This window comes from Triticum dicoccoides, chromosome 2B, assembly GCF_002162155.2.
Source record: "Triticum dicoccoides isolate Atlit2015 ecotype Zavitan chromosome 2B, WEW_v2.0, whole genome shotgun sequence".
NCBI lineage: Eukaryota > Viridiplantae > Streptophyta > Magnoliopsida > Poales > Poaceae > Triticum > Triticum dicoccoides.
The window spans coordinates 354,304,307-354,323,195 of NC_041383.1; positions in this window are offsets into that span (position 1 = coordinate 354,304,307).

Consider the following 18,889-nt stretch of genomic DNA (forward strand, 5'->3'; position numbering starts at 1 on the left):
TCTAAACTTATCACATGCAAACACAACTGCTAAGAATTCTTTTTCACTAGTAGCATAATTTCTCTGGGCAGTATCAAGAGTCTTACTAGCATAATGGATAACATTTAATTTCTTATCGACTCTTTGCCCTAAAGCAGCACCTACAACATAATCACTAGCATCACACATAATTTCAAAAGGTAAATTCCAATCAGGTGGCTGAACAATAGGTGCAGTGATCAAAGCCTTCTTAAGTGTTTCAAATGCTTCTACACAATCATCATCAAAGACAAAGGGAATATCTTTTTGCAATAAATTAGTCAAAGGCCTAGAGATTTTAGAAAAGTCCTTAATGAACCTCCTATAAAAACCAGCATGACCAAGGAAACTTCTTATACCTTTTATGTCCTTGGGACATGGCATCTTTTCAATAGCATCAACTTTGGCTTTATAAAATTCAGTACCTCTCTCAGAGATCTTGTGCCCCAAGACAATGCCTTCATTAACCATAAAGTGACACTTTTCACAATTCAAGACGAGACTAGTGTCTTCGCATCTCTGCAAAACTCGATCAAGGTTGCTCAAACAATCATCAAAAGAGGATCCATAGACGGAGAAGTCATCCATGAATACCTCACAAATCTTTTCGCAAAAATCAGAAAATATAGCCATCATGCATCTTTGAAAGGTAGCAGGTGCATTACATAAACCAAAAGGCATATGTCTATAAGCAAAGGTACCAAAAGGGCAAGTAAAAGTACTTTTAGATTGATCCCCCGCTGAAACAGGTATCTGAGAGAAGCTAGAATAACCATCTAGAAAGCAAAAATGTGTGTGTTTGGATAGCCTTTCTAGCATTTGATCAATAAAAGGTAAAGGGTAATGATCTTTCTTAGTAGCTTTATTTAACTTACGAAAATCAATTACCATCCTATAACCTGTAATAATTCTTTGCGGGATCAATTCATCTTTATCATTAGGAACAACGGTAATACCTCTCTTTTTGGGGACACAATGGACAGGGCTTACCCATTCACTATTAGCAACGGGATAAATAATACCTGCCTCAAGGAGTTTTAGTATCTCCTTTCTTACCACTTCCTTCATTTTGGGATTTAATCGTCTTTGAGGATCTCTAACTGGTTTGGCATCTTTCTCCACTGAGATTTTGTGTTGACATAATGTGGTACTAATGCCCTTAAGATCATCCAGAGTATATCCAATAGCAGCTCGGTGCTTCTTCAGAGTTTTCAATAATCTTTCTTCTTCTTTCTCTGAAAGGTTAGCACTAATAATAACATGATATATTTCCTTTTCATCAAGATAAGCATACTTCAGATTATCAGGTAATGGTTTGAGTTCAAACACGGGATCACCCTTGGGTGGAGGGGGATCCCCAAGAATTTCAACGGGAAGATTATGTTTCAGCATAGGTTCTTGTTTAAGGAACACTTCATCTATTTCTTCCCTTTCCTTCATAAACATATCATTTTCATGGTCTAGCAAATATTGTTCTAACGGATCAGTTGGAGGAACAGCAATGGAAGCAAGACCAATAATTTCATCCTTACTAGATGGTTCCTCTTCACGGTGTTGTCTACGAAATTTAGAGAAGTTGAACTCATGAGACATATCACCTAGAACAATAGTAACTACATCTTTTTCGCAATCTATCCTAGCATTGACGGTGTTCAAGAAGGGTCTACCAAATATAATGGGACAAAAGCTATCTTGTGGGGAGCCAAGAACAAGAAAATCAGCAGGATATTTAGTTTTCCCACACAAGACTTCAACATCTCTAACAATTCCCATTGGTGAAATAGTATCTCTATTGGCAAGTTTAATTGTGACATCAATATCTTCGAACTTAGCAGGTGCAATATCGTGCTTAATTTCGTTGTATAAGTCAATAGGTATTGCACTAGCACTAGCACCCATATCACATAAGCCATGATAACAATGATCTCCTATTTTAACAGAAATAACAGGCATGCCTACCACAGGTCTATGTTTATCTTTAGCACAAGGTTTGGCAATTCTAGCAGTTTCATCAAAGAAATAAATAACATGCCCATCAATATTATCAGACAAGAGATCTTTAACAATAGCAACATTAGGTTCAACTTTGATTTGCTCAGGAGGTGTATAAGTTCTAACATTGCTCTTACGAACAACAGTCGAAGCTTTAGCATGATCTTTTATCCTAACAGGAAAAGGAAGTTTTTCGACATAAGCAGTAGGAATAATAGGATCACTATATATAATAGTCTTCTCTTCAACTGTAATAGGTGCAACTACTTTCACTTCAACGGGAGGATTATATTTAAACCACTTCTCTTTAGGGAGATCAACGTGAGTAGCAAAAGTTTCACAAAAAGTAGCTACTATCTTAGAGTCAAGTCCATACTTAAAGCTAAATCCACGGAAAGCATCGGTATCCATAAAAGATTTAACACAATCAAACTTAGGTGTCATACCTGACTCCTTACCATCGTCGAAACCCCAATCTTTAGAGTTGCGTTTAATTCTTTCCAATAAGTCCCATTTGAAATCAATAGTCTTCAGCATATAGGAACCAACACAGGAAGTATCAAGCATGTTGCGATTATCAAGAGAAAGCCGAGCATAAAAATTCTGAATAATCATTTCCCGAGAGAGCTCATGATTGGGGCATGAATACAACATTGACTTAAGCCTCCCCCAAGCTTGAGCGATGCTTTCTCCTTCGCGAGGCCAGAAATTATATATGTAATTACGATCACGATGAACAAGATGCATAGGGTAGAACTTCTGGTGAAATTCCAACTTCAATCGCTTATAATTCAAATATCTCGTATCATCACAGCCTATACCATGTTATTGCATCTCCATTAAAAGATAAAGGGAAGACCTTCCTTTTGACAACATCATCGGGAATACCTGCAAGCTTAAATAATCCACAAACTTCATCCACAAAGATGAGGTGTAAGTCGGGATGCAATGTTCCGTCTCCTGCAAAAGGATTAGCTAGCAGTTTCTCTATCATACCCGAAGGAATCTCAAAGTGAATATTTTAGTAAGGTTCAGTAGGTTGAGGAGCATCTCTTTGCTCTTCTGGTTGGGGTGAAGATACCCCAAACAAGCCCCTCAAAGGATTAGTTTCCATAGTAACAAGTAACAAAAAAAATTAGCACACTATATAAATGTTTCCTTACCAAGTTCCACTCACCAAGAGCGCTACGCTCCCCGGCAACGGTGCCAGAAAAGAGTCTTGATGACCCACAAGTATAGGGGATCTATCGTAGTCCTTTCAATAAGTAAGAGTGTTGAACCCAATGAGGAGCAGAAGGAAATGATAAGCGGTTTTCAGTAAGGTTTTCTTTACAAGCACTGAAATAGTACGTGATAGATAGTTTTGTGATAAGATAAATAGTAACAAGCAAAAGTAAATAAAGTAAATAAAGTGCAGCAAGGTGGTCCAATCCTTTATGTAGCAAAGGATAAGCCTGGACAAATTCTAATAATGAAGAAGGAGCTCCCGAGGACACATTGGGAATTATTGTCAAGCTAGTTTTCATCACGTTCATAAGATTGACATTCGGTACTTTGATAATTTGATATGTGGGTGGACCGGTACTTGGGTACTTCCCTAACATGGACAAGCATCCCACTTATGATTAACCCCTATTGCAAGAATCCTGAACTACAAAAAGGAGTATTGAGGTAAACCTAACCACAACATTAAACATATGGGTCCAAATCAACCCCTAACGAAGCAACGCATAAACTAGGGTTTAAGCTTCTGTCACTCTAGCAACCCATCACCTACTTATTACTTCCCTATGCCTTCCTCTAGGCCGAAATAATGGTGAAGTGTCATGTATTCGACGTTCACATAACACCACTAGAGGAGAGACAACATACATCTCATCAAAATATTGAACGAATACCAAATTCACATGACTACTAATAGCAAGACTTCACCCATGTCCTCAGGAACAAACATAACTACTCACAAAGCATATTCATGTTCATAATCAGAGGGGTAATAATATGCATAAAGGATCTGAACATATGATCTTCCACCAAGTAAACCAAATAGCATCAACTACAAGGAGTAATCAACACTACTAGCGACCCACAGGTACCAATTTGTGGTTTTGATACAAGATTGGATACAAGAGATGAACTAGGGTTTTGAGATGAGATGGTGCTGGTGAAGATGTTGATGGAGATTGACCCCCTCCCGATGAGAGGATCGTTGGTGATGACGTTGGTGATGATTTCCCCCTTCCGGAGGGAAGTGTCCCCGGCAGAACAGCTCCGCTAGAGCCCTAGATTGATTCCGCCAAGGTTCCGCCTCGTGGCGGCGGAGTTTCGTCTCATAATCTTGCCCATGATTTTTTCCAGATGAATACCCTTCATATAGCAGAAGATGGCAGCCGTAAGCCCACCAGGGGGCCCAGGAGATAGGGGGCGCGCCCTACAGGGGGGGCCTGTGTCCTAGACAGGGTGTGGGCCCCCTGGCCTATTTCTTTTGCCCAAAAATTCTTATTAAATCTAAAAAGTTGCTTCGTGGAGTCTCAGGTCTTTTGGAGTAGTGCAGAATAGGTTTCCAACGTTTGCTCCTTTTCCAGCCAGAATTCCAGCTGGCGGCATTCCCCCTCTTCACGGTAAACCTTGTAAAATAAGGGAGAATGGCCATAAGTATTGAGATATAGTGTGTAATAACAGCCCATAATGCAATAAATATTGACATAAAAGCATGATGCAAAATGGATGTATCAGTGCACTAACCTGATGAGGACATCAATACCATTGTTACACCCACAGCCCCTACTGCTACATATACTAGACCAATTACTAGAGCTCGCGCACGCCAATTAAATTATCAGGTACTTTCATTTCTTGGTAATGATTCTAATGTTCATAAGAATATGATGCTGCCTAAATTGGATACATTTGTTTTGCTCACAAATGAAGGGCCTGGCATGGATAAGAGGGAAGAACACTGGAGCAAGACCAAGCATGGAGATGATGGCAGGCGCAAGGGGAACAAGAACAGAGTTACAAGTGATGATTTCAGGACTTTGAAGCCACCATAATGAGTGCATGAAGCCTTGGACAAAATATACAAGATGCCACTTCATAAATTTCGTCCAGAGGATATTCTAGGTGTTGCATCACCTTATTATTGGGCCAAGCCCATCTAATTTCGAGATACATAAGTATAGGCTATTTTTAGAGTCCGTATGTGTGGGGAAACAAGAAATAGGGTTGGTTTCGGACCCCTCCACCAAGGGACATGAAATTCCCCCACTCTTCCTCCATATATACAGCCCTTAGGGCACCGTTTAGACTTTGAGTTTTGTTTAGATTAAAAGTTCACCATAGCTGCAACTTCGCGTACTTCGTTTGTGTTCAACGACCCGACAAAGGCGTCACAGAACCCCCACCTTCAATAATAAAGCTTTCCTCTTATATTCACAATATCCAGATTGCAATCTTAGTTTCTTGATTGTCCTCCGTTTGCTTGCAGGAAATAGACCTTCGTGGTCAGGTTGATCGTGCTCCCGCGTGGTCAATAACCTCTCAGAGTTGGTTTAGCGATTGCTAAGGTGCAACGTCCTTGCACGTTCGTAGTCGGATCATCAAAGTCGACTTCCACCAAAACGATAGCCACCATCTCATCAAAAGACGGGACACCTTTGCCTCTATCATAACCACTTGATTGGTTGCCGCCAAGTACAACAGCAACGGCTCTTGTGGTTTAGGAGAGACCAAGGTGGGAACAGAGGAAAGGTAAGATTTTAAGTCTTGCAGCGCCTCTTCCGCCTTCGGGGTCCACTCCACGTGCCCTGTTTTCATCAAGATTTTGAAGAACGGTAGGGTGCATTCGGTGGACATGGAAATGAACCTACTCAGTGCATCAACACATCTAGTTAAATGTTGCATGTTCTTGACTGACTTGGGTGCTTGAATCTGCTCGATTGCCCTGATCTTGTCGGGGTTGGCCTCTATCCCCCGGTGAGACACAAAGAAGCCAAGTAGCTTGCCGGAGGGAACGCCAAACACGTATTTCTTTGGGTTCGGCTTCAAGTCAATCTTGCGCATGTTGGCAAAAGTTTCTTCTTAGTCCTAAATGAGCATTGATCTGTCTATGGTCTTGACCACTATGTCATCCATGTAAGCCTCAATATTCCTATGTAGCTGGGATTCAAACCCCATTTGCACTTCCCATGCAAAAGTGGACCCAATGCTCTTTAACCCAAAGGGCATCCGTACGAAGCAGTACGTGCCACATGGGGTTATGGACGCTGTCTCCTCTTCTTCTTCCTTGGACATGAATATCTGGTGATACCGGGAGTAGGCATCCAAGAAGGAATGTAGATCACACCCGGAGGTGGAATCCATGACCTGGTTGATGCGCGGCAAAGGGAATGGGTCCCTTAGGCATGCTTTATTCAGATCTGTGAAATCTATGCAAAGCCTGCACTTCCCATTCGCCTTGCGCACTACCACTAGATTTGCCAACCACGTTGTGTGCAATACTCCTCTGACCAAACCAACTTCCTCAAGTTTCTTGATCTCTTCGGCATGAACTGCTGCCGGTCCAAGGCTTGCTTCCGAACCTTCTGCTTGATGGGCCGGGCATGAGGGCAGATAGCAAGGTGGTGCTCGATTGCCTCCCTAGGAAGACTGGGGATGTCAGATGGTTGCCAAGCAAACACATCGACATTCGCCCACAGGAAGGCAACGAGTGCATTTTCCTATTTGTCGTCAAGGGTGGAGTTGATAGTGAATGTACCATCAGCGCCAACTAGCCCTACCGGAACCTTCTTCACAGTAGGTGCAGCAACCTTGGATCTCTTGCTAGTGGAACTCTCCAGCAAATCATCAATGGGTGCAGCATACTTCGGAGAGGCGCGCTTCCCAGACTCCTTGCCGATATCTTTACTAGCTTTCTTCCCTTTCTTATTCCTTGGCGGGAGCTGCTTCTTCCATGGCCTCGGCAGCGACTGCATCGCTGTAGATCTTATCCACGCATATGATGGCATCCTTCTTGTATGACAGAATGGAAATGACGCCCATGAGCCCTGGCATCTTCAGCGTGTTGTAGGCATAGTGGGATGCTGCCATGAACTTTGTTAGGGCTTGACGACCAAGGATTCCATTGTATGGCAGGGGGAGATCAACCACATCAAACACAATCTTCTCAGTCCTGTCGGTGCAACAAACCTTGGGTCCGTTGCCCAGATTGTGCACATGCCCAAGGACAAGATTACAACACCAAGATCAGACCAAGCAAGAGGGATTAATTCTTTGAAGGATCCAAGTGCAGATCAAGAAAACCAAGATGAGCCAGAGAAGCAAGATATTGCTAAGGAAAGAACCACCCTTGTCGGGCAGGCGAGCCTTGCTAGGCTGGGTTTGCCCCAGAAGCAAGCTTTCAGATCATCCTGGCAGGCCTGCCGGGGCTTGCGGAGGCAAGCCGCTCCACTACTCCACCTCACAAGCGACGCAAGTCATAAATCAGTGCGGTGTCAAGCCCCGAGGTGACTAAGTAGCTGCTTTTCACCACAGGGCATCCACTTCCTACAGCAAACACCTCCATATGACACCCGTCCTGAGACGTGTTGTGGCACCCCGGCTTAGAGCAATCGGTTTACCTTGCATTGCCAACCCAGAGATCAACTCTTCTGGCAACACACAACGACATGGTACAGAAACAACCGCTTTATTACTACTAGCGGATACAAAAGTCTAATATTACATCGAGATAAGAGGCCAAGCGGCACACACGATGCGGCTGAACAAGATGTACATTATTTAATGAACATGAAGGGGCCTCGATCACAGGAACTACGCGACAGCGGAATGACGACGAAGTGGAACTCCATAGCACAGGGACACCGACATGGACACGATCTAGACGCCGGAAGCTCTCCAATTCAATACGACTTGCCTGAAATCTGGCATGACACGCCAGGTCAGTACATTGAATGTACTTGCAAGCTCACAACAAAGATAAGCACAATGACAAACAATATCATGACAATTAATCAGGTTAATGCAATGCAAGTAATGATACTGATGCGATGAAACCAACATGTGCACCGAGTCCCTCAGACTCGCTTACCAGACGGGTTACCTCGTAACCGAGCGGTGATCATACCCGGATCACAACTGAAACCAATCACTCATGATCATCACCTGATCCCACAAACCATCACAAAACCAGTGCCAACAATAAATACTTAGTGTGCAAGATTAATTATAAATGTTGATCCATGGTCTGACCTACTTCCGAGTTGTTTCCATAACCGAGGACGCGGCTATCGATAGATTAAATACACTCTGCAGAGGTAGCGCACTTTACCCACACCACAGAACCCATGGCCTCACACTCCCATTTGGGTGGACCAACAGCGTTTCGATGAAACCCTTCCCATGCCATGACACTCTCCCGGCCACTCCGACCAACTCCCTCTCAGGGCTAAGTCTTGGGTGGCCCTGTGCCTACCAAAGGCATCAACGGCCACCGTCGTGGCAAAACGGTCCCAAACAGGGACAAGGTACCATAAAAACAAATGGGCACACAAGGTTATGTCTGCTTACCGGGCCAGGGTACCGCACGCCCATAACCTTCCCTTGTTGGAGGCACGGCAAGAGGCACGCAAAAGGACCAAATCAAGACCTCCCATAAAGGTAAATGTGGTCGCACTAAGGAAAACCTGATTCAGTGGCACCATGATTTGATCAACGTTATATTCAAGTTGGATTATTATCAGGTTTAACTTGAAAATAAAATCAGTACAAGTCATACGATGCCATGATCATGACACTATTCGATATGCAAAGCATGCAACTCACAAGGACGGATCAACATCATCAAACATGATTTTCTTGCACTACTCATCATCAAACTTTACTGGTTCTACGACACTTGTTATTATCATGCATCATTTTGGTTAACTTATCATTTATATGAAAATCCAATTATCAAAAAGAAATGACCATTATTTATCAAAGCAATCTCATTAAGGTAAAACTTTACTCTACTTGACCAAACTAGTTCATGCATTCAACCAGTAACTTTAACAAGCATTTCAAGCATGACAAAGTAACTAGCATTAAGCCATATTTATTAGCTAATTTAAATGCATGAAAATAGCTCATATTTACATAGGAAAAACATAGATATTGAAGTGACACCATCCAAATGTTGGTGTGGCTTGCCTTAGTGCAGAGGAGGTTCACACTCCTCCTGGATATATTCAAGACAAGTCTCTCCCTCTGAAAATATTTAAAAACCACAAAACAAAATATCAAGAACCATTCTGAAAATCACCAGAAATTCTAGACAGCAAGGAAAAATCCACACTTTGGTGTGTTCTTAGAGCTATCTGAAACAAACACAATGCAAAAAGAATCAACTCATTTGGACTTATAGGATAAAAGTTATCACTAGTCAAAGTTTGGGTCAAAATTTTGAATTTATTTGAATAAAACAGAAAACCTGGGGGGGCACGTCGATGGCGTAAAGGAAGAATACGCCTCCACTCGTACCGCTTCAAGTGCGAGTGGAGAGGCTGACAACGGGCCCCACCAGTCAGGAGGGAGAGAGGGGGAGAGAGGAAACAGAGCACGGTGGTACTCCGCCGGAGCTCACGCCGGCAAGGAGTGGATCTTGGGCGAAACCAGAGGGATAGAAGTGAATAGGGGGTTACAGCGCACCTACCTGTACCCGTGGCTCATCGGGGGATGACCGGAGCTGCTCGCAATGAAGCTCGCAAGCAGCGGTGGCGGTCGGGACTTGCTAGAGAGGAAGAAGGCGACGGCGAGGGGCGACTGCAGGGGCTCTACTGCTTCCAGGCGACACCAGTGGACCTCCAATGATGCGCGTGAGGGGTTGGTTGAGCTCGAGGGGATCTGGAGCAGGGTGGATGGGCGGCCAGAGGCCTGCCCGGCCGGGCTACAACTGTGCTACATGGTCGTGGTGGTTGAGAGGTGCGGTGTGAGGCTTCGGGACGGAGGGAGGTGCTCTATATATAGACGGAGGAGGAGGGGGGTACGTGGCGCCGCCGGAGCTCTTTGGAAGACGACTAGCAATGACAAAGGGCGCCAGCAAGGGGGAGAAGAGCTTAGCAATCACGCGGGGAGCTGTCCACGCTCGCGGACGAGCACAGGAAGCAGGGGAGAAGAAGACAGGGGCACGGGCACACTATGGCTTTTGGCCGTGATGTGCCCATGCTTGCTGCGGCGTCTCCAGCGTCGGCGAGCGCCAGGGAGAGGTCAAGGGTGAAGAGTCGAAGCTGGTGGCGCAACACAATTGTCGTCGGCGAGCTATGGCTCAAGCACTCATCGAACAGAAGTACTGGCGCGATGCAGAGCACGTCGAACGCGTGCCAAAGCTCGTGTCCACATGTGGTCACCATGTTGGCATGGTCAAAACGATGCCCACGCTCGGCCGAACCATGTCTGGGATGTTGTTCGTGAAGTGTTAAGTCTAGGGAGGCTGAGAACTCACTGCCAGGCCGACCAGAAGTGACTCAAGTTTTCTGGCAAGTTTCTGGTCAGAAACTTGGTCGCCAAGTTTGGAGGGCTTCTAGAAGGCCATTAGGTCTGATCTTCTGGGGTTAAGGTTTACTTAGGAGGGTAATGAGGCTCAAGAAAAACCAGATGCATTGGATCAAGGAAAAATACACTTGCTGTACAAAGTGCATTTCTGGGCCAGAAGAGAAATGATTTTCTATAGCAAAAATATTACAAAAAGTCATGCAATATTTTTGCTCAGGGAGGTGGGCCAAGGTTCAAAGAATATTGAGGAATTATTTCAAGATTTTTGGAGCAATAAAAATGAGGGTTGCTTTGGAGAACTAGTTTCTGAAATGAGTTTCAGAAGAGAAAATGGATATTTTTCTTTTATGAAAAATATCCATTGGGCCATTTTGGTTTGTTTAGAGAAAAGAGATTGAATGAGAGGTAGATGGGTCACTTGGGTGATATTTAAGAGGGCATGCCCAAGTGATAAGTCCATTTGAATTGATTCCAAAAACTCAAATCCAAGGCAATTGCAAATCAAGTCCGGAAAAAGAGAGAAGGCAAAATCCAGGCTGGCACAAACCTCCTCCACTTAGGAAGAATCTCGTCCTCGAGATTCGGTTGCTTGGGAAAACAGTTTTGGGTAGGCAATCCTTAAAAATTCCTCTCTTTCCCAGGTTGCCTCTTCCTCAGTGTGATGCTCCCATTGAACCTTGTAAAACCTTATCACTTTGCTGCGAGTGACTCCTTCTATCTCATCCAATATTCTGATTGGTCTTTCTTCATATGTTAAATCCTTGGCCAGTTCTATCTCTGCCATACCAGTCCTTTTCTCCGGTGGCGAGATACATCTTCCTAGCTGTGAGACATGAAACACATTGTGTACCTCTAACAGTTCTAATGGCAATTCCAACTGATAAGCAATTGTTCTAACTCTGGTCATGACTGGGGATGGACCAATATATCTGGTGCCAATTTTCCTTGGGTCTGAAACCTCTTAACTCCTTTCATAGGGGTGACTCAGAGATACACGTGTTCTCCGGGTTCGAAGCTGATCTGACGGTGCTTTGCATCATAGTAACTCTTCTGTTGTGACTTGGCTAACTATAGTCTGTCTCGGATCTCCTTGACTTGCTTCTCAGCTTCCATCATCAAATTAGTCCCGAAAATACGGTTGTCTCCGATTTGAGACTAGTTTAGTGGAGTGCGGCACTTAAGGCCATACAGGGCTTCATAGGGTGACATCTTTAGGCTGGTCTGGATACTGTTGCTGTAAGAAAACTCGGCATACGACAGACATTATTCCCACTTGGATCCTTGGGCCAATGCACATGCTCGGAGCATATCTTCGAGTATTTGATTTACTGGCTCAGTTTGTCCATCTGTCTGGGGATGATAAGTCATAATGTATTTCAGGGCAATCCCCAGGGCTTGATGTAAACGGGACCAAAAGGCTGAAGTGAAGAGAGATCCTCTATCTGAGGTGATGGTCTTTGGCACTCCATGCACACTGACGATCCTGGACACATACAACTGTGCAAGTTGATCGGTACGGTAGGTGGTCCGGATGGGAAGGAAGTGGGCTACCTTTGTTAAGGTGTCCACAATGACCCATATGGCATCATTTCCTCGGTGTGTCTTTAGTAAAATGGTGATGAAATCCATGCAGACATCATCCCATTTCCATTGCGATAGGGCTAAGGGTTGAAGGAGTCCGGCGTGTTTTTGGTGTTCCACTTTTACCTTGTTGCATATATCACAACAAGCCACAAAGTAAGTGATGTATTTCTTCATTCCATTCCACCAGAATACATGATGGAGGTCTTCGTACATTTTGGTGCCACCTGGGTGAATTGAGTATGAAGATTCATGTGCTTCTGCCAATATCTTCTTTCTCAGACTTTCTTGGTTGGGTACGCAAATCCTTCCTCGAAACCTTAGCGTACCTTGCTGATCTTTAAAGAAATACTGTGTCTGTCCTTCTTGCATACGCTTGGCATATAATTGCAGTGATTTGTCATTTGCTTGAGCGCTATGAATTTCTTCCTCGAGGGTAGGAGCAACTTCCAATATGCTGGCAAGACTGGCATCCACTATTACCAAATTGAGCTAAGAAATTTCTTCACAAAGTTCGGGAGGCAAAGAATCCATTAAAGCATTCAGGCTGGCAGGCTTGCGGCTGAGGGCATCGGCCACCACATTAGCTTTACCCGGGTGATAATTTATCCCGAGGTCATAATCCTTAACCAACTCGAGCCATCTTCACTAATGAAGGTTTAAATCTGGTTGAGTGAATATATACTTGAGACTCTTATGGTCGGTAAATATCTGGCACCTCTTTCCAATAAGATAGTGTCTCCAAATCTTCAAAGCATGCACCACCGCGGCCAATTCCAAATCGTGAGTTGGATAATTTCCTTCGTGCGGCCGTAATTGTCGAGATGCATAGGCCACAACCTTGCCATCTAGCATGAGTACACACCCAACGCCTTTTCTGGAGGCATCGTAGTAGACATCAAAGCTGTGGTAGATGTCGGGAAGAGTCAATACTTGTGCTGACGTCAGTCTGGTTTTTAACTCGTTGAAGCTCCTTTCGCAGTCCTCAGTCCATTCAAACTTCTTATCCTTCTTTAGGAGCTCTATCATTGGCTTGGAAATCTTAGAGAATCCTTCGATAAAGCGGCGATAATATCCAGCTAATCCAAGGAACCTCCGGATTTCTGAGACTGTCATGGGTGCGGCCCAATCAAGCACATCTTTCACCTTACTTGGATCCATGGCTATTCCTTCTCCTGAGAGAACATGCCCTAAAAATCCAACTTGTTATGAGGACATCAATACCATTGTTACACCCACAGCCCCTACTATTACATACACTGGACCAATTACTAGAGCTCGCGCACGCCAATTAAATTATCAGGTACTTACGTTTCTTGGTAATGATTCTAATGTTCATGAGAATATGATGCTGCCTAAATTGGATACATTTGTTTTGCTTACAAATGAAGGGGCTAGCTTGGAAAAGGATGAACATTGGAGCAAGAACAAGCATGGAGATGATGGCATGCGCAAGGGGAACAAGAATGGAGTTACATGTGATGATTTCAGGACTTTGAAGCCACCATAATGAGTGCATGAGGCCTTGGACGAAATATACAAGATGCCACTTCATAAATTTCGTCCAGAGGCTATTCTAGGTGTTGCGTCACCTTATTATTGGGCCAGGCCCATGTAATTTCGAAATACATAAGTATAGGCTATTTTTAGAGTCCGTATGTGTGGGGAAACAAGAGATAGGGTTAGTTTTGGACCCCTCCACCAAGGGCCACGAAATTCACCCCCTCTTCCTCCATATATACAGCCCTTAGGGCACCGTTTAGACTTTGGGTTTTGTTTAGATTAAAGTTCGCCATAGCTGCAACTTCGCGTACTTCGTTTGTGTTTAACGACCAGACAAAGACGTCTCAGAACCCCACCTTGATCAATAAAGCTTTCATCTTATATTCGCAATATCGAGATTGCAATCTCAGTTTCTTGCTTTTTCTTCATTTGCTCGCAGGAAGCAGACCCTCGTGGTCAGGTTGATCGTGCTCCGGCGTGGTCAATAACCTCTCGGAGTTGGTTTAGCAATGGCTAAGGCGCGACGTCCTAGCACGTTCGTAGTCAGATCGTAGAAGTCGATTTCCACCAAAGCAATATCCATCATCTCATCGAAAGACGGGACACCTTTGCCTCTATCAAGTGGTATCAGATTTCCAGGTTGCTCGGTGAGATTTTACAGTTTTTCATAGTTTAGATCGAGTCTCTTCTTCATACCTACAGTCCATGAAAAAGCCAAAAAAAAATTAGGGTTAGTCCATCATATCCGAACCAGTCTGAGCCATTGCATAGTCTTTTCAGTATTTTGCTTTGTTGAAGTTGCTGGTCTTAGTGTCTAGTCTTTTAGAGTTTCGAGTTCTGTTCACGGGTCTTCACGCCGCCGCCGCACCATCATCATCCGCTGCCATATACCACCACCACACCAGATACGTCGTTCCTGCCATCTACCATCCCGCTTATCCGCCACCGCTCCGAGTCCATATACCAACACCGATCCGACTCCATATACCACCATCGACCCACATCCATATACTACCACCACTCCGAGTCCATCTCATATTAGGTTAACTTTCGAGATCCATCTATTTCCAGATTTGTGTTTTCCTTGTCTGAGTAGGTTTCGGATTCCAGCAATCTTTTGCCGTCCGTAGAAGAGGTTGGTTTCAAAAAAAAAAGAGTCCGGAAACCACCCTCCGTTTAGGCCCAAAATTTTCCAAAAACGCACTAGACAAAAAAATTTCTGGCTATCCTATTTTTAGGTGTTTCTAAGCGTATTGAGACAGTCGCCGTTATACAAAGTTTTTTTTGACCCGTTTCCAGTTTTTGGGTCCGGGCAGTAGAAAAAAAATTGGTCGAAAAAATTTCGTGCCTATCCTGTTATCGAGTTTTGAGACACTCGCCATTATAGTGATTTTCAAAAAAAAGGAGCGCAAAAGAAAGAGTGAAAAAAATTCAGAGTTTGCTTCTCCCTTGTTTAAGTGTAGCGCCGTGATTTTGTTAGTGTTCTAGGCTCGCGTCTCTATCACGGTCTATCCTAGGACTAGCACAGTACCGTCGTTGAGCATTTATTCAACTTTGCATCTCTGAATTGATTATTGCTGATCCTTTTTGCTACCATATTATAAGCCTTCCCAGCTCCACATACATCTACGTCGTGTGTTTGACTCTCCCTGGTAATCGATCTATCCAAGCTTTGAGAGTTTTGAGTACAACGGTTGCCAATCACCGCCTGCTGCTGGGTAAGAACTGGTAAGAATTTGAGTTTTGCTTGACGGATTTGTGACACCCACCACCACCACTTGTTAGTAGTCTGTAGGATCATATTCTTGTGTGTTTCTATTGCTACTAACCATGCCAGGATCACAAGCCGACGAGATTGACTGGGAGAACTTAACGAACAAGGAGCTTCATGATAAGTTTCAGCAAATGATGACTGAACAGGTGCAAGATGTGCTGAACAATTTTGAAGAGGCCATGGAGAAGATCACTGGCCTTGAGAAGACGCTCGAAACAAAGCTCGATAACAGATTTAATGAACTACTTGCGCGTCTTCCACCACCGGCTGTACCTGCCGCACCTCTGCAACAACAACAACAACAACAACAATGACTACCTCCACATCGTGAAACAACCCTCCACCGAGCGAGCCGTGTTCCTCTTCAGCCTGGCCAAACTATTGGTGCTACTGTTGATAATTCTGTGGCTCCTGCTGCTGATGGGGAGGAGGATGATTATGCGGGAGATTACGAGGATGAGGTTGATCAAAATCAGAACTACGTGCATCCACCAGCACCACAACCACCAGGTCGTCCACATGCAAATAATGGAAATGTTAGGGCTCCCCCTCAGGTACGAGATCATGACCATCTCCCTAAACTGAAATTGAATATTCACCATTTGAGGGTAGATATGTTCCTAATATATATCTTACTTGGGAGTTAGAAACTGAACAACGATTTACATGTTTACAATATCCTGAGGAGAGACGTGTTCCTGCTGTTGTTTGTGCTTTCACTAGCCTTGCATGTGTTTGGTGGTCTGAACATTGTAGATTATATCCTGTTCCAGCTACTTGGTTGAAAACTGCTATGCGTACTCGTTGGGTTCCACCATATTATCAACGCGAATTGCTTCAAAAATTGCAGCGTTTGAGACAAGGAAAAAATTCTGTAGAAGAATATTATCAGGAATTACAAACTGGCATGATTATATGTGGTATTGTTGAGGAGAATGAACCTATGCTTGCACGTTTTATGGATGGATTAAATAGAGAGATTCAGACCATTCTAGAGTATAAGGAGTATACTAATATCACTCGTTTATTCCATCTTCCTTGTAAAGCTGAACGTGAAGTGCAGGATCGACAAGCATTGGCGCGAACTAACTTTTCTGTAGGTCGACCTTCATCATGGACACCGCGTGCATCTTCTACTTCCACTGCACCAGCACCTCCATTAGGTGCCACCTCCAGCCGTGATACAAGAAAGCAGGCACAACCACCACTATCTGCCAAGAGCGCACCTGCCGGGCCTACACAGAGCTCTTCTTCTTCCATGGCATCAACTGGGCAAACAAGTGATATTATTTGTCGTCGTTGTAAGGGAAGAGGTCATTATGCGAGAGAATGCAAATCTCAATGTGTGATGATTGCAACTGAGGATGGTGGGTATGAGTCCGCTAGTGACTATGATGAGGAGACGTTGGCTCTTATTACACGTGAAGAACACAGTGGAGATGATTCTGATCATGAGACGCAATACATGGCTCCTGAAGACGCTGACAGGTATGAATGTTTAGTTGCTCAACGTGTTTTGAGTGTGCAGGTCACACAAGCTGAGCAAAATCAGAGGCATAATTTGTTCCATACAAAGGGAGTTGTGAAGGAACGTTCTGTGCGCGTCATCATAGACGGAGGGAGCTGCAACAACTTGGCTAGCATGGAGATGGTGGAGAAGCTCTCTCTCACCACAAGACCACATCCTTACTACATCCAATGGTTCAACAACAATGGCAAGGTTAAGGTAACACGTATTGTTCGTGTGCATTTTTGTATCTCTACATATGCTGATTATGTTGATTGTGATGTGGTACCTATGCAAGCATGTTCCGTATTATTTGGCCGACCATGGCAATTTGATAAAAATTCTGTCCACCATGGTAGAAACAATCAGTATACTCTTGTTCATAAGGATAAAAATATTACTTTGCTTCCTATGACTCTTGATTCCATTTTGAAAGATGATATTTATAGAGCTAATAAAGCAAAACAGGAGAAGAATAATTGTGATAATCAGATTGTGGCAAAAGAATTGAGCAACAAATGAAGTCTAATAATAAACCATCTAGTGTTGCTTCTGAAACTAAATTGAAAAGTGCATGTTTACTTGCCACTAAATCTGATATTGATGAGCTAGATTTTAGCAAATCTGTTTGCTATGCTTTTGTGTGCAAAGAGGCATTATTTTCATTCGAGGACGTGCCTTCCTCTTTGCCCCCTGTTGTCACCAACATTTTGCAGGAGTTCGCTGACGTCTTCCCACAAGACGTGCCACCGGGATTACCACCTATTCGAGGGATTGAACATCAAATTGACTTAATTCCCGGTGCATCGCTACCCAACCGTGCACCATACCGTACCAATCCAGAGGAGACGAAGGAGATTATGCGTCAAGTACAAGAGCTTCTCGACAAAGGTTATATACGTGAATCCCTTAGTCCTTGTGTTGTTCCTATTATTTTAGTGCCGAAAAAGGATGGTACATCGCGTATGTGTGTTGATTGTAGAGGCATTAATAATATTACTATTCGTTATCGTCATCCTATTCCTAGGCTAGATGATATGCTTGATGAATTGAGTGGCTCTACAATATTCTCCAAAGTTGATTTGCGTAGTGGATACCATCAAATTCGTATAAAATTGGGGGATGAATGGAAAACAACATTTAAAACTAAGTTTGGATTATATGAGTGGTTAGTCATGCCTTTTGGGTTAACCAATGCACCTAGTACTTTCATGAGATTAATGAACGGAGTTTTACGTGCTTTCATTGGATGATTTGTGGTAGTTTACTTTGATGACATATTGATTTATAGCAGAACTTTGGAGGAACATTTGGAACATTTACGTGCTATTTTTATTGCTCTACGTGATGCATGTTTGTTTGGTAACCTTGGGAAGTGCACCTTTTGCACCGATCGAGTGTCTTTTCTTGGCTACGTTGTTACTCCACAGGGAATTGAAGTTGATAAAGCCAATATTGAAGCTACTGAGAGTTGGCCGCAGCCCAAAATGGTCACACAAGTGAGGAGTTTTCTTGGCCTTGCTGGATTCTATAGGCGTTTTGTGAGAGATTTCAGCACCATTGCTGCACCTCTCAATGAGCTTACAAAGAAGGATGCGCCTTTTGTTTGGGGTACCACACAGGAAGAAGCCTTCACGGTATGGAAAGATAAGTTGACACATGCTCCTTTACTCCAACTTCCTGATTTTAATAAGACTTTTGAGCTTGAATGCGATGCTAGTGGAATTGGATTAGGAGGTGTGTTATTACAAGATGGCAAACCTGTTACATATTTTTCTAAAAAATTGAGTGGGCCTAGTCTGAATTATTTTACTTATGATAAAGAATTATATGCTCTTGTTCGGACTTTAGAGACATGGCAACATTATTTATGGCCCAAAGAATTTTTTATACATTCTGATCATGAATCTTTGAAACATATTAAAAGTCAAGCTAAACTGAATCGTAGACATGCTAAATGGGTTGAATTCATTGAGACTTTCCCT